At 43.2% G+C, this 18,001-nt stretch overlaps 1 long non-coding RNA gene across 50 annotated transcripts; it reads left to right on the top strand.

Annotated features, from left to right (window-relative positions):
- The first annotated feature begins 15,884 nt into the window (after positions 1-15,884).
- On the top strand, positions 15,885-17,975 carry LOC127931527 (uncharacterized). Of its 50 annotated transcripts, XR_008141639.1 has the most exons (7): positions 15,885-17,046; positions 17,085-17,142; positions 17,260-17,317; positions 17,396-17,453; positions 17,512-17,550; positions 17,609-17,730; positions 17,789-17,932. It is a non-coding gene; the product is annotated as an uncharacterized LOC127931527 (long non-coding RNA). The 50 variants fall into 50 exon arrangements; XR_008141603.1 differs by lacking the exons at positions 17,085-17,142; positions 17,260-17,317; positions 17,512-17,550 and adding an exon at positions 17,143-17,259 and having other exon boundaries at positions 15,885-16,697; positions 16,872-17,046; positions 17,318-17,453; XR_008141602.1 differs by lacking the exons at positions 17,085-17,142; positions 17,260-17,317; positions 17,512-17,550 and adding an exon at positions 17,143-17,259 and having other exon boundaries at positions 15,885-16,755; positions 16,872-17,046; positions 17,318-17,453.
- Positions 17,976-18,001: the final 26 nt, after the last annotated feature.

Raw genomic sequence — 18,001 nt, 5'->3', positions numbered from 1 at the left:
TCCTGGAAACGCCATTTTTTTGTGATCCACTCTCCAGGAAACGTCATTTATTTGGGGATCCACTCTCCTGGAAACGTCATTTATTTGGGGATCCACTCTCCTGGAAACAAAATTTATTTGGGGATCCACCCTCCTGGAAACATCATTTATTTGGGGGTCCACTCTCCTGGAAACGTCATTTGTTTGGGGATCCACTCTCCTGGAAACGTCATTTATTTGGAGATCCATTCCTGGAAACATCATTTATTTGGGGATCCACTCTCCTGGAAACGTCATTTATTTGGGGATCCACTCTCCTGGAAACGTCATTTATTTGGGGATCCACTCTCCTGGAAACGCATTTATTTGGGGATCCACTCTCCTGGAAACATAATTTATTTGGGGATACACCCTCCTGGAAACGCTATTTATTTGGGGATCCATTCATGGAAACATTATTTATTTGGGGATCCACTCTCCTGGAAACGTCATTTATTTGGGGATCCATTCATGGAAACATCATTTATTTGGGAATCCACTCTCCTGGAAACGTCATTTATTTGGGGATCCACTCTCCTGGAAACGTCATTTATTTGGGGATCCATTCTCCTGGAAACGCATTTATTTGGGGATCCATTCATGGAAACATCATTTATTTGGGAATCCACTCTCCTGGAAACGTCATTTATTTGGGGATCCACTCTCCTGGAAACGTCATTTATTTGGGGATCCACTCTCCTGGAAACATAATTTATTTGGGGATACACCCTCCTGGAAACATCATTTATTTGGGGATCCACTCTCCTGGAAACGTCATTTATTTGGGGATCCACTCTCCTGGAAACGCTCATTTATTTGGGGATCCATTCATGGAAACATTATTTATTTGGGCATCCACTCTCCTGGAAACATAATTTATTTGGGGATCCACTCTCCTGGAAATGTCATTTATTTGGGGATCCACTCCTGGAAACGTCATTTATTTGGGGATCCACTCTCCTGGAAACGTCATTTATTTGGGGATCCACTCTCCTGGAAACGTCATTTATTTGGGGATCCACTCTCCTGGAAACATCATTTATTTGGGGATCCACTCTCCTGGAAACGTCATTTATTTGGGGATCCACTCTCCTGGAAACGTCATTTATTTGGGGATCCATTCATGGAAACATAATTTATTTGGGGATCCACTCTCCTGGGAACGTCATTTATTTGGGGATCCATTCATGGAAACATAATTTATTTGGGGATCCACTCTCCTGGAAACGTCATTTATTTGGGAATCCACTCCTGGAAACGTCATTTATTTGGGGATCCACTCTCCTGGAAACGTCATTTATTTGGGGATCCATTCATGGAAACATCATTTATTTGGGAATCCACTTTCCTGGAAACGCCATTTATTTGGGGATCCACTCTCCTGGAAACATCATTTATTTGGGGATCCACTCTCCTGGGAACGTCATTTATTTGGGGATCCATTCATGGAAACATAATTTATTTGGGGATCCACTCTCCTGGAAACGTCATTTATTTGGGGATCCACTCTCCTGGAAACGCATTTATTTGGGGATCCACTCTCCTGGAAACGTCATTTTTTTGTGATCCACTCTCCAGGAAACGTCATTTATTTGGGGATCCACTCTCCTGGAAACGTCATTTTTTTGTGATCCACTCTCCAGGAAACGTCATTTATTTGGGGATCCACTCTCCTGGAAACGTCATTTATTTGGGGATCCACTCTCCTGGAAACATAATTTATTTGGGGATCCACCTCCTGGAAACATCATTTATTTGGGGGTCCACTCTCCTGGAAACGTCATTTATTTGGGGATCCACTCTCCTGGAAACGTCATTTATTTGGGGATCCATTCATGGAAACATCATTTATTTGGGAATCCACTCTCCTGGAAACGTCATTTATTTGGGGATCCACTCTCCTGGAAACGTCATTTATTTGGGGATCCACTCTCCTGGAAACGTCATTTATTTGGGGATCCACTCTCCTGGAAACATAATTTATTTGGGGATACACCCTCCTGGAAACGTCATTTATTTGGGGATCCATTCATGGAAACATTATTTATTTGGGGATCCACTCTCCTGGAAACGTCATTTATTTGGGGATCCATTCATGGAAACATCATTTATTTGGGAATCCACTCTCCTGGAAACGTCATTTATTTGGGGATCCACTCTCCTGGAAACGTCATTTATTTGGGGATCCATTCTCCTGGAAACGTCATTTATTTGGGGATCCATTCATGGAAACATCATTTATTTGGGAATCCACTCTCCTGGAAACGTCATTTATTTGGGGATCCACTCTCCTGGAAACGTCATTTATTTGGGGATCCACTCTCCTGGAAACGTCATTTATTTGGGGATCCACTCTCCTGGAAACGTCATTTATTTGGGGATCCATTCATGGAAACATTATTTATTTGGGGATCCACTCTCCTGGAAACGCATTTATTTGGGGATCCATTCATGGAAACATTATTTATTTGGGCATCCACTCTCCTGGAAACATAATTTATTTGGGGATCCACTCTCCTGGAAATGTCATTTATTTGGGGATCCACTCCTGGAAACGTCATTTATTTGGGGATCCACTCTCCTGGAAACGTCATTTATTTGGGGATCCACTCTCCTGGAAACGTCATTTATTTGGGGATCCACTCTCCTGGAAACATCATTTATTTGGGGATCCACTCTCCTGGAAACGTCATTTATTTGGGGATCCACTCTCCTGGAAACGTCATTTATTTGGGGATCCATTCATGGAAACATAATTTATTTGGGGATCCACTCTCCTGGGAACGTCATTTATTTGGGGATCCATTCATGGAAACATAATTTATTTGGGGATCCACTCTCCTGGAAACGTCATTTATTTGGGAATCCACTCCTGGAAACGTCATTTATTTGGGGATCCACTCTCCTGGAAACGTCATTTATTTGGGGATCCACTCTCCTGGAAACGTCATTTAGTTGGGGATCCACTCTCCTGGAAACGTCATTTATTTGGGGATCCACTCTCCTGGAAACGTCATTTAGTTGGGGATCCACTCTCCTGGAAACATAATTTATTTGGGGATCCACCCTCCTGGAAACATCATTTATTTGGGGGTCCACTCTCCTGGAAACGTCATTTATTTGGGGATCCACTCTCCTGGAAACGTCATTTATTTGGGGATCCACTCTCCTGGAAACATCATTTATTTGGGGATCCACTCTCCTGGGAACGTCATTTATTTGGGGATCCATTCATGGAAACATAATTTATTTGGGGATCCACTCTCCTGGAAACGTCATTTATTTGGGGATCCACTCTCCTGGAAACGTCATTTATTTGGGGATCCACTCTCCTGGAAACGTCATTTTTTTGTGATCCACTCTCCAGGAAACGTCATTTATTTGGGGATCCACTCTCCTGGAAACGTCATTTTTTGTGATCCACTCTCCAGGAAACGTCATTTATTTGGGGATCCACTCTCCTGGAAACGTCATTTATTTGGGGATCCACTCTCCTGGAAACATAATTTATTTGGGGATCCACCCTCCTGGAAACATCATTTATTTGGGGGTCCACTCTCCTGGAAACGTCATTTATTTGGGGATCCACTCTCCTGGAAACGTCATTTATTTGGGGATCCATTCATGGAAACATCATTTATTTGGGAATCCACTCTCCTGGAAACGTCATTTATTTGGGGATCCACTCTCCTGGAAACGTCATTTATTTGGGGATCCACTCTCCTGGAAACGTCATTTATTTGGGGATCCACTCTCCTGGAAACATAATTTATTTGGGGATACACCCTCCTGGAAACGTCATTTATTTGGGGATCCATTCATGGAAACATTATTTATTTGGGGATCCACTCTCCTGGAAACGTCATTTATTTGGGGATCCATTCATGGAAACATCATTTATTTGGGAATCCACTCTCCTGGAAACGTCATTTATTTGGGGATCCACTCTCCTGGAAACGTCATTTATTTGGGGATCCATTCTCCTGGAAACGTCATTTATTTGGGGATCCATTCATGGAAACATCATTTATTTGGGAATCCACTCTCCTGGAAACGTCATTTATTTGGGGATCCACTCTCCTGGAAACGTCATTTATTTGGGGATCCACTCTCCTGGAAACATAATTTATTTGGGGATACACCCTCCTGGAAACATCATTTATTTGGGGATCCACTCTCCTGGAAACGTCATTTATTTGGGGATCCACTCTCCTGGAAACGTCATTTATTTGGGGATCCATTCATGGAAACATTATTTATTTGGGCATCCACTCTCCTGGAAACATAATTTATTTGGGGATCCACTCTCCTGGAAATGTCATTTATTTGGGGATCCACTCCTGGAAACGTCATTTATTTGGGGATCCACTCTCCTGGAAACGTCATTTATTTGGGGATCCACTCTCCTGGAAACGTCATTTATTTGGGGATCCACTCTCCTGGAAACATCATTTATTTGGGGATCCACTCTCCTGGAAACGTCATTTATTTGGGGATCCACTCTCCTGGAAACGTCATTTATTTGGGGATCCATTCATGGAAACATAATTTATTTGGGGATCCACTCTCCTGGGAACGCATTTATTTGGGGATCCATTCATGGAAACATAATTTATTTGGGGATCCACTCTCCTGGAAACGTCATTTATTTGGGAATCCACTCCTGGAAACGTCATTTATTTGGGGATCCACTCTCCTGGAAACGTCATTTATTTGGGGATCCATTCATGGAAACATCATTTATTTGGGAATCCACTTTCCTGGAAACGTCATTTATTTGGGGATCCACTCTCCTGGAAACATCATTTATTTGGGGATCCACTCTCCTGGGAACGTCATTTATTTGGGGATCCATTCATGGAAACATAATTTATTTGGGGATCCACTCTCCTGGAAACGTCATTTATTTGGGGATCCACTCTCCTGGAAACGTCATTTATTTGGGGATCCACTCTCCTGGAAACGTCATTTTTTTGTGATCCACTCTCCAGGAAACGTCATTTATTTGGGGATCCACTCTCCTGGAAACGTCATTTTTTTGTGATCCACTCTCCAGGAAACGTCATTTATTTGGGGATCCACTCTCCTGGAAACGTCATTTATTTGGGGATCCACTCTCCTGGAAACATAATTTATTTGGGGATCCACCCTCCTGGAAACATCATTTATTTGGGGGTCCACTCTCCTGGAAACGTCATTTATTTGGGGATCCACTCTCCTGGAAACGTCATTTATTTGGGGATCCATTCATGGAAACATCATTTATTTGGGAATCCACTCTCCTGGAAACGTCATTTATTTGGGGATCCACTCTCCTGGAAACGTCATTTATTTGGGGATCCACTCTCCTGGAAACGTCATTTATTTGGGGATCCACTCTCCTGGAAACATAATTTATTTGGGGATACACCCTCCTGGAAACGTCATTTATTTGGGGATCCATTCATGGAAACATTATTTATTTGGGGATCCACTCTCCTGGAAACGTCATTTATTTGGGGATCCATTCATGGAAACATCATTTATTTGGGAATCCACTCTCCTGGAAACGTCATTTATTTGGGGATCCACTCTCCTGGAAACGTCATTTATTTGGGGATCCATTCTCCTGGAAACGTCATTTATTTGGGGATCCATTCATGGAAACATCATTTATTTGGGAATCCACTCTCCTGGAAACGTCATTTATTTGGGGATCCACTCTCCTGGAAACGTCATTTATTTGGGGATCCACTCTCCTGGAAACATAATTTATTTGGGGATACACCCTCCTGGAAACATCATTTATTTGGGGATCCACTCTCCTGGAAACGTCATTTATTTGGGGATCCACTCTCCTGGAAACGTCATTTATTTGGGGATCCATTCATGGAAACATTATTTATTTGGGCATCCACTCTCCTGGAAACATAATTTATTTGGGGATCCACTCTCCTGGAAATGTCATTTATTTGGGGATCCACTCCTGGAAACGTCATTTATTTGGGGATCCACTCTCCTGGAAACGTCATTTATTTGGGGATCCACTCTCCTGGAAACGTCATTTATTTGGGGATCCACTCTCCTGGAAACATCATTTATTTGGGGATCCACTCTCCTGGAAACGTCATTTATTTGGGGATCCACTCTCCTGGAAACGTCATTTATTTGGGGATCCATTCATGGAAACATAATTTATTTGGGGATCCACTCTCCTGGGAACGTCATTTATTTGGGGATCCATTCATGGAAACATAATTTATTTGGGGATCCACTCTCCTGGAAACGTCATTTATTTGGGAATCCACTCCTGGAAACGTCATTTATTTGGGGATCCACTCTCCTGGAAACGTCATTTGGGGATCCATTCATGGAAACATCATTTATTTGGGAATCCACTTTCCTGGAAACGTCATTTATTTATTTCCTGGGGGGATCCACTCTCCTGGGAACGTCATTTATTTGGGGATCCATTCATGGAAACATAATTTATTTGGGGATCCACTCTCCTGGAAACGTCATTTATTTGGGGATCCACTCTCCTGGAAACGTCATTTATTTGGGGATCCACTCTCCTGGAAACGTCATTTTTTGTGATCCACTCTCCAGGAAACGTATTTATTTGGGGATCCACTCTCCTGGAAACGTCATTTATTTGGGGATTTTATTTATTTGGGCATCCACTCTCCTGGAAACATAATTTATTTGGGGATCCACTCTCCTGGAAATGTCATTTATTTGGGGATCCATTTTTATTTGGGGATCCACTCTCCTGGAAACGTCATTTATTTGGGGATCCACTCTCCTGGAAACGTCATTTATTTGGGGATCATTTGGAAACATCATTTATTTGGGGATCCACTCTCCTGGAAACGTCATTTATTTGGGGATCCACTCTCCTGGAAACGTCATTTATTTGGGGATCCATTCATGGAAACATAATTTATTTGGGGATCCACTCTCCTGGGAACGTCATTTATTTGGGGATCCATTCATGGAAACATAATTTATTTGGGGATCCACTCTCCTGGAAACGTCATTTATTTGGGGATCCACTCTCAAACGTGGAAACATCATTTATTTGGGAATCCACTTTCCTGGAAACGTCATTTATTTGGGGATCCACTCTCCTGGAAACATCATTTATTTGGGGATCCACTCTCCTGGGAACGTCATTTATTTGGGGATCCATTCATGGAAACATAATTTATTTGGGGATCCACTCTCCTGGAAACGTCATTTATTTGGGGATCCACTCTCCTGGAAACGTCATTTATTTGGGGATCCACTCTCCTGGAAACGTCATTTTTTGTGATCCACTCTCCAGGAAACGTCATTTATTTGGGGATCCACTCTCCTGGAAACGTCATTTTTTTGTGATCCACTCTCCAGGAAACGTCATTTATTTGGGGATCCACTCTCCTGGAAACGTCATTTATTTGGGGATCCACTCTCCTGGAAACATAATTTATTTGGGGATCCACCCTCCTGGAAACATCATTTATTTGGGGGTCCACTCTCCTGGAAACGTCATTTATTTGGGGATCCACTCTCCTGGAAACGTCATTTATTTGGGGATCCATTCATGGAAACATCATTTATTTGGGAATCCACTCTCCTGGAAACGTCATTTATTTGGGGATCCACTCTCCTGGAAACGTCATTTATTTGGGGATCCACTCTCCTGGAAACGTCATTTATTTGGGGATCCACTCTCCTGGAAACATAATTTATTTGGGGATACACCCTCCTGGAAACGTCATTTATTTGGGGATCCATTCATGGAAACATTATTTATTTGGGGATCCACTCTCCTGGAAACGTCATTTATTTGGGGATCCATTCATGGAAACATCATTTATTTGGGAATCCACTCTCCTGGAAACGTCATTTATTTGGGGATCCACTCTCCTGGAAACGTCATTTATTTGGGGATCCATTCTCCTGGAAACGTCATTTATTTGGGGATCCATTCATGGAAACATCATTTATTTGGGAATCCACTCTCCTGGAAACGTCATTTATTTGGGGATCCACTCTCCTGGAAACGTCATTTATTTGGGGATCCACTCTCCTGGAAACATAATTTATTTGGGGATACACCCTCCTGGAAACATCATTTATTTGGGGATCCACTCTCCTGGAAACGCGTCATTTATTTGGGGATCCACTCTCCTGGAAACGTCATTTATTTGGGGATCCATTCATGGAAACATTATTTATTTGGGCATCCACTCTCCTGGAAACATAATTTATTTGGGGATCCACTCTCCTGGAAATGTCATTTATTTGGGGATCCACTCCTGGAAACGTCATTTATTTGGGGATCCACTCTCCTGGAAACGTCATTTATTTGGGGATCCACTCTCCTGGAAACGTCATTTATTTGGGGATCCACTCTCCTGGAAACATCATTTATTTGGGGATCCACTCTCCTGGAAACGTCATTTATTTGGGGATCCACTCTCCTGGAAACGTCATTTATTTGGGGATCCATTCATGGAAACATAATTTATTTGGGGATCCACTCTCCTGGGAACGTCATTTATTTGGGGATCCATTCATGGAAACATAATTTATTTGGGGATCCACTCTCCTGGAAACGTCATTTATTTGGGAATCCACTCCTGGAAACGTCATTTATTTGGGGATCCACTCTCCTGGAAACGTCATTTATTTGGGGATCCATTCATGGAAACATCATTTATTTGGGAATCCACTTTCCTGGAAACGTCATTTATTTGGGGATCCACTCTCCTGGAAACATCATTTATTTGGGGATCCACTCTCCTGGGAACGTCATTTATTTGGGGATCCATTCATGGAAACATAATTTATTTGGGGATCCACTCTCCTGGAAACGTCATTTATTTGGGGATCCACTCTCCTGGAAACGTCATTTATTTGGGGATCCACTCTCCTGGAAACGTCATTTTTTTGTGATCCACTCTCCAGGAAACGTCATTTATTTGGGGATCCACTCTCCTGGAAACGTCATTTTTTGTGATCCACTCTCCAGGAAACGTCATTTATTTGGGGATCCACTCTCCTGGAAACGTCATTTATTTGGGGATCCACTCTCCTGGAAACATAATTTATTTGGGGATCCACCCTCCTGGAAACATCATTTATTTGGGGGTCCACTCTCCTGGAAACGTCATTTATTTGGGGATCCACTCTCCTGGAAACGTCATTTATTTGGGGATCCATTCATGGAAACATCATTTATTTGGGAATCCACTCTCCTGGAAACGTCATTTATTTGGGGATCCACTCTCCTGGAAACGTCATTTATTTGGGGATCCACTCTCCTGGAAACGTCATTTATTTGGGGATCCACTCTCCTGGAAACATAATTTATTTGGGGATACACCCTCCTGGAAACGTCATTTATTTGGGGATCCATTCAAGGAAACATTATTTATTTGGGGATCCACTCTCCTGGAAACGTCATTTATTTGGGGATCCATTCATGGAAACATCATTTATTTGGGAATCCACTCTCCTGGAAACGTCATTTATTTGGGGATCCACTCTCCTGGAAACGTCATTTATTTGGGGATCCATTCTCCTGGAAACATCATTTATTTGGGGATCCATTCATGGAAACATTATTTATTTGGGGATCCACTCTCCTGGAAACGTCATTTATTTGGGGATCCATTCATGGAAACATCATTTATTTGGGAATCCACTCTCCTGGAAACGCATTTATTTGGGGATCCACTCTCCTGGAAACGTCATTTATTTGGGAATCCACTCTCCTGGAAACGTCATTTATTTGGGGATCCACTCTCCTGGAAACGTCATTTATTTGGGGATCCACTCTCCTGGAAACGTCATTTATTTGGGGATCCACTCTCCTGGAAACGTCATTTATTTGGGGATCCATTCATGGAAACATTATTTATTTGGGCATCCACTCTCCTGGAAACATAATTTATTTGGGGATCCACTCTCCTGGAAATGTCATTTATTTGGGGATCCACTCCTGGAAACGTCATTTATTTGGGGATCCACTCTCCTGGAAACGTCATTTATTTGGGGATCCACTCTCCTGGAAACGTCATTTATTTGGGGATCCACTCTCCTGGAAACATCATTTATTTGGGGATCCACTCTCCTGGAAACGTCATTTATTTGGGGATCCACTCTCCTGGAAACGTCATTTATTTGGGGATCCATTCATGGAAACATAATTTATTTGGGGATCCACTCTCCTGGGAACGTCATTTATTTGGGGATCCATTCATGGAAACATAATTTATTTGGGGATCCACTCTCCTGGAAACGCCATTTATTTGGGAATCCACTCCTGGAAACGTCATTTATTTGGGGATCCACTCTCCTGGAAACGTCATTTATTTGGGGATCCACTCTCCTGGAAACGCCATTTATTTGGGGATCCACTCTCCTGGAAACATCATTTATTTGGGGATCCACTCTCCTGGGAACGTCATTTATTTGGGGATCCATTCATGGAAACATAATTTATTTGGGGATCCACTCTCCTGGGAACATCATTTATTTGGGGATCCAGCCTTGTAAACGTCATTTATTTGGGGATCCACCCTTGTAAACGTAATTTATTTGGGGATCCACCCTTGTAAACGTAATTTATTTGGGGATCCACCCTTGTAAACTTCATTTATTTGGGGATCCACTCTCCTGGAAACGTCATTTATTTGGGGATCCACTCATGAAAACATCATTTATTTGGGGATCCAACCTTGTAAACGTCATTTATTTGGGGATCCACCCTTGTAAACGTCATTTATTTGGGGATCCACTCTCCTGGAAACGTCATTTATTTGGGGATCCACCCTTGTAAACTTCATTTATTTGGGGATCCACTCTCCTGGAAACGTCATTTATTTGGGGATCCACTCTCCTGGAAACGTCATTTATTTGGGGATCCACCCTCCTGGAAACATAATTTATTTGGGGATCCACTCTCCTGGAAACGTCATTTATTTGGGGATCCACTCATGAAAACATCATTTATTTGGGGATCCAACCTTGTAAACGTCATTTATTTGGGGATCCACCCTTGTAAACGTCATTTATTTGGGGATCCACTCTCCTGGAAACGTCATTTATTTGGGGATCCACCCTTGTAAACTTCATTTATTTGGGGATCCACTCTCCTGGAAACGTCATTTATTTGGGGATCCACTCTCCTGGAAACGTCATTTATTTGGGGATCCACCCTTGTAAACTTCATTTATTTGGGGATCCACTCTCCTGGAAACGTCATTTATTTGGGGATCCACTCATGAAAACATCATTTATTTGGGGATCCAACCTTGTAAACGTCATTTATTTGGGGATCCACCCTTGTAAACGTCATTTATTTGGGGATCCACTCTCCTGGAAACGTCATTTATTTGGGGATCCACCCTTGTAAACTTCATTTATTTGGGGATCCACTCTCCTGGAAACGTCATTTATTTGGGGATCCACTCTCCTGGAAACGTCATTTATTTGGGGATCCACCCTCCTGGAAACATAATTTATTTGGGGATCCACTCTCCTGGAAACGTCATTTATTTGGGGATCCACTCTCCTGGAAACATAATTTATTTGGGGATCCACACTTGTAAACATAATTTATTTGGGGATCCACTCTCCTGGAAACGTCATTTATTTGGGGATCCACCCTCCTGGAAACATAATTTATTTGGGGATCCACTCTCCTGGAAACGTCATTTATTTGGGGATCCACTCTCCTGGAAACATAATTTATTTGGGGATCCACACTTGTAAACATAATTTATTTGGGGATCCACTCTCCTGGAAACATAATTTATTTGGGGATCCACACTTGTAAACATAATTTATTTGGGGATCCACTCTCCTGGAAACATTTATTTGGGGATCCACTCTCCTGGAAACATCATTTATTTGGGGATCCACTCTCCTGGAAACGTCATTTATTTGGGGATCCACCCTTGTAAACGTCATTTATTTGGGGATCCACTCTTGTAAATGTAATTTATTTGGGGATCCACTCTCCTGGAAACATAATTTATTTGGGGATACACCCTCCTGGAAACGTCATTTATTTGGGGATCCATTCAAGGAAACATTATTTATTTGGGGATCCACTCTCCTGGAAACGTCATTTATTTGGGGATCCATTCATGGAAACATCATTTATTTGGGAATCCACTCTCCTGGAAACGTCATTTATTTGGGGATCCACTCTCCTGGAAACGTCATTTATTTGGGGATCCATTCTCCTGGAAACATCATTTATTTGGGGATCCATTCATGGAAACATTATTTATTTGGGGATCCACTCTCCTGGAAACGTCATTTATTTGGGGATCCATTCATGGAAACATCATTTATTTGGGAATCCACTCTCCTGGAAACGTCATTTATTTGGGGATCCACTCTCCTGGAAACGTCATTTATTTGGGGATCCACTCTCCTGGAAACATAATTTATTTGGGGATACACCCTCCTGGAAACATCATTTATTTGGGGATCCACTCTCCTGGAAACGTCATTTATTTGGGGATCCACTCTCCTGGAAACGTCATTTATTTGGGGATCCATTCATGGAAACATTATTTATTTGGGCATCCACTCTCCTGGAAACATAATTTATTTGGGGATCCACTCTCCTGGAAATGTCATTTATTTGGGGATCCACTCCTGGAAACGTCATTTATTTGGGGATCCACTCTCCTGGAAACGTCATTTATTTGGGGATCCACTCTCCTGGAAACGTCATTTATTTGGGGATCCACTCTCCTGGAAACATCATTTATTTGGGGATCCACTCTCCTGGAAACGTCATTTATTTGGGGATCCACTCTCCTGGAAACGTCATTTATTTGGGGATCCATTCATGGAAACATAATTTATTTGGGGATCCACTCTCCTGGGAACGTCATTTATTTGGGGATCCATTCATGGAAACATAATTTATTTGGGGATCCACTCTCCTGGAAACGTCATTTATTTGGGAATCCACTCCTGGAAACGTCATTTATTTGGGGATCCACTCTCCTGGAAACGTCATTTATTTGGGGATCCACTCTCCTGGAAACGTCATTTATTTGGGGATCCACTCTCCTGGAAACATCATTTATTTGGGGATCCACTCTCCTGGGAACGTCATTTATTTGGGGATCCATTCATGGAAACATAATTTATTTGGGGATCCACTCTCCTGGGAACATCATTTATTTGGGGATCCAGCCTTGTAAACGTCATTTATTTGGGGATCCACCCTTGTAAACGTAATTTATTTGGGGATCCACCCTTGTAAACGTAATTTATTTGGGGATCCACCCTTGTAAACTTCATTTATTTGGGGATCCACTCTCCTGGAAACGTCATTTATTTGGGGATCCACTCATGAAAACATCATTTATTTGGGGATCCAACCTTGTAAACGTCATTTATTTGGGGATCCACCCTTGTAAACGTCATTTATTTGGGGATCCACTCTCCTGGAAACGTCATTTATTTGGGGATCCACCCTTGTAAACTTCATTTATTTGGGGATCCACTCTCCTGGAAACGTCATTTATTTGGGGATCCACTCTCCTGGAAACGTCATTTATTTGGGGATCCACCCTCCTGGAAACATAATTTATTTGGGGATCCACTCTCCTGGAAACGTCATTTATTTGGGGATCCACTCATGAAAACATCATTTATTTGGGGATCCAACCTTGTAAACGTCATTTATTTGGGGATCCACCCTTGTAAACGTCATTTATTTGGGGATCCACTCTCCTGGAAACGTCATTTATTTGGGGATCCACCCTTGTAAACTTCATTTATTTGGGGATCCACTCTCCTGGAAACGTCATTTATTTGGGGATCCACTCTCCTGGAAACGTCATTTATTTGGGGATCCACCCTTGTAAACTTCATTTATTTGGGGATCCACTCTCCTGGAAACGTCATTTATTTGGGGATCCACTCTCCTGGAAACATCATTTATTTGGGGATCCACACTTGTAAACATAATTTATTTGGGGATCCACTCTCCTGGAAACGTCATTTATTTGGGGATCCACCCTCCTGGAAACATAATTTATTTGGGGATCCACTCTCCTGGAAACGTCATTTATTTGGGGATCCACTCTCCTGGAAACATAATTTATTTGGGGATCCACACTTGTAAACATAATTTATTTGGGGATCCACTCTCCTGGAAACATAATTTATTTGGGGATCCACACTTGTAAACATAATTTATTTGGGGATCCACTCTCCTGGAAACATTTATTTGGGGATCCACTCTCCTGGAAACATCATTTATTTGGGGATCCACTCTCCTGGAAACGTCATTTATTTGGGGATCCACCCTTGTAAACGTCATTTATTTGGGGATCCACTCTTGTAAATGTAATTTATTTGGGGATCCACCCTCCTGTAAACATAATTTATTCGTGGATCCACCCTTGTGAACGTAATTTATCGAATTTTGCGTGAGTGAAGGAGGACCCTCTCATTTCAAACAAACACATTTCCTTCCACGTTCACTCTCCTCAACAATTAACTTGGAGCTTTTTCAAAAAGAGACAAGAGGACGGACGGTGAGCAAATCAAATTGAAAAAAGACCAGGGAGTGTGTTGCAAGGCAGGCTGGGTAAGGAGGAGGTCTGTGCTGGAGGCCCACTGCCTGGGGAATGAGACTAGGCAAGATAGGGGCCAAAGTGCACTTTAGTCTGCTTCTTACATAAAGAAAGCCAAGAAACTGTAACCCCCTCCTCACACACAGCGAGAGAGAGACACAGCGAGAGAGACAGAGACAGTGAGAGAGACAGTGAGAGACACAGAGAGAGAGACACAGAGAGAGAGACAGTGAGAGAGAGACAGTGAGAGAGACACCGTGAGAGACACAGTGAGAGAGACACGACAGCGAGAGAGAGACACGAGAGAGAGAGACACAACGAGAGAGAGAGACAACGAGAGAGAGAGACAACGAGAGAGAGACACAGCGAGAGAGACAGAGACAGTGAGAGAGACAGTGAGAGACACAGAGAGAGAGACAGCGAGAGAGAGAGACACAACGAGAGAGAGACACAGCGAGAGAGACAGAGACAGTGAGAGAGACAGAGACAGTGAGAGAGACAGTGAGAGACACAGAGAGAGAGACAGTGAGAGAGAGACAGTGAGAGAGAGACAGTGAGAGAGACACGACAGCGAGAGAGAGACACAACGAGAGAGAGAGACAACGAGAGAGAGACACAGCGAGAGAGACACAGCGAGACACAGCGAGAGACAGTGAGAGAGACACAACGAGAGAGAGACACAGCGAGAGAGACAGTGAGAGAGACACAACGAGAGAGAGAGAGACACAGCGAGAGAGACAGTGAGAGAGACACAACGAGAGAGAGAGAGACACAGCGAGAGAGACAGTGAGAGAGACACAACGAGAGAGAGAGAGACACAGCGAGAGAGACAGTGAGAGAGACACAACGAGAGAGAGACACAGCGAGAGACAGTGAGAGAGACCGTGAGAGAGACAGTGAGAGACACAGTGAGAGACCGTGAGAGAGACAGTGAGAGACACAGTGAGAGACCGTGAGAGAGACAGTGAGAGACACAGTGAGAGACCGTGAGAGACACAGTGAGAGACCGTGAGAGAGACAGTGAGAGACACAGTGAGAGACCGTGAGAGACAGTGAGAGACAGTGAGAGAGACACAACGAGAGAGAGACAGTGAGAGAGACCGTGAGAGAGACAGTGAGAGACACAGTGAGAGACCGTGAGAGACAGTGAGAGAGACACAATGAGAGAGAGACAGTGAGAGAGACCGTGAGAGAGAGACACAGCGAGAGAGACAGTGAGAGAGACCGTGAGAGAGAGACAGTGAGAGAGACCGTGAGAGAGAGACATTTACAACTCAATTCCTCTGATTAACCTATTTTATTGTTACGTTCCTTTTTTTCCCCCTTTTTTTTTAAAATGTTTTATTTTATTTATAAAATACAAAAAAGTCCAACCATACAACAATCAGGACAGGAAGAGGACAAGCCTGCATTTCCCATTCCAGCAGGTGTTTCTCATCACAGATCAGCAACCACCACCTGTCTGTCAAGTATTCAAAGCCCCAGCCTGAACAGCTCACGGGACGGAATCGTCCAGAAGACGCATCTCAAGTCAAAGACTACCAAGGTGGATGGAAACATCTGATCTGTGGTTAAAAGGGGGACATGTCGGGTTGCTTAACACCGGCAACTCTCCCAGAATTCACAGGTTTTCAAGAAATCACAGTAGGAAGTTTTCTCAGGATAAAGGATAGAAGAAACAGGTCACCTGGAATCGTCCGACCGAGAATTTTCGACCGAGAATTTTCGGAGAACCTGGGAATTTTGTGGAAAGTTACAGGAATTTTGTAATCCCAGTGATTTGAATAGAGCAGATGACTACAGGGTCTAAACACAACGCTCTGTTCGACTTCACGGTCAAATGGGACTTTCAAAGCTTCTTATGGAAATGTCTGTTACGTCATGTTCTGTTAAAACCCTCATTCTGTGGGACAGGTCATGTTGAAGACTGGTCTGGCATGTTCTGTTAAAACCCTTGTGTTCTGTGGGACAGGTCATGTTGAAGACTGGTCTGTCTGTTACGTCATGTTCTGTTAAAACCCTTGTGTTCTGTGGGACAGGTCATGTTGAAGACTGGTCTGTCATGTTCTGTTAAAACCCTTGTGTTCTGTGGGACAGGTCATGTTGAAGACTGGTCTGTCATGTTCTGTTAAAACCCTTGTGTTCTGTGGGACAGGTCATGTTGAAGACTGGTCTGTCATGTTCTGTTAAAACCCTTGTGTTCTGTGGGACAGGTCATGTTGAAGACTGGTCTGTCATGTTCTTTTAAAACCCTTGTGTTCTGTGGGACAGGTCATGTTGAAGACTGGTCTGTCATGTTCTGTGGGACAGGTCATGTTGAAGACTGGTCTATCATGTTCTGTGGGACAGGTCATGTTGAAGACTGGTCTGTCATGTTCTGTGGGACAGGTCATGTTGAAGACTGGTCTGTCATGTTCTTTTAAAACCCTTGTGTTCTGTGGGACAGGTCTGTTGAAGACTGGTCTGTCATGTTCTGTGGGACAGGTCATGTTGAAGACTGGTCTGTCATGTTCTGTTAAAACCCTTGTGTTCTGTGGGACAGGTCATGTTGAAGACTGGTCTGTCATGTTCTGTGGGACAGGTCATGTTGAAGACTGGTCTGTCATGTTCTGTGGGACAGGTCATGTTGAAGACTGGTCTGTCATGTTCTGTGGGACAGGTCATGTTGAAGACTGGTCTGTCATGTTCTGTTAAAACCCTTGTGTTCTGTGGGACAGGTCATGTTGAAGACTGGTCTGTCATGTTCTGTGGGACAGGTCATGTTGAAGACTGGTCTGTCATGTTCTGTGGGACAGGTCATGTTGAAGACTGGTCTGTCATGTTCTGTTAAAACCCTTGTGTTCTGTGGGACAGGTCAGGTTGAAGACTGGTCTGTCATGTTCTTTTAAAACCCTTGTGTTCTGTGGGACAGGTCATGTTGAAGACTGGTCTGTCATGTTCTGTGGGACAGGTCATGTTGAAGACTAGTCTGTCATGTTCTGTTAAAACCCTTGTGTTCTGTGGGACAGGTCATGTTGAAGACTGGTCTGTCATGTTCTGTGGGACAGGTCATGTTGAAGACTGGTCTGTCATGTTCTGTGGGACAGGTCATGTTGAAGACTGGTCTGTCATGTTCTGTGGGACAGGTCATGTTGAAGACTGGTCTGTCATGTTCTGTTAAAACCCTTGTGTTCTGTGGGACAGGTCAGGTTGAAGACTGGTCTGTCATGTTCTGTGGGACAGGTCATGTTGAAGACTGGTCTGTCATGTTCTGTGGGACAGGTCATGTTGAAGACTGGTCTGTCTGCCCATGCATTAAAACCCTTTGTGTGTTCCAAATGACAGCCTATTCCCTACATAGTGCACTACTTTAGACCAGGGCCATATTCCCTACATAGTGTACTACCTTAGACCAGGACCCA

This window comes from Oncorhynchus keta, chromosome 8, assembly GCF_023373465.1.
Source record: "Oncorhynchus keta strain PuntledgeMale-10-30-2019 chromosome 8, Oket_V2, whole genome shotgun sequence".
NCBI classification, from domain to species: domain Eukaryota; kingdom Metazoa; phylum Chordata; class Actinopteri; order Salmoniformes; family Salmonidae; genus Oncorhynchus; species Oncorhynchus keta.
Note: the sequence above shows the minus strand (reverse complement) of the source record. Positions and strands in the feature narration are given on the sequence as shown.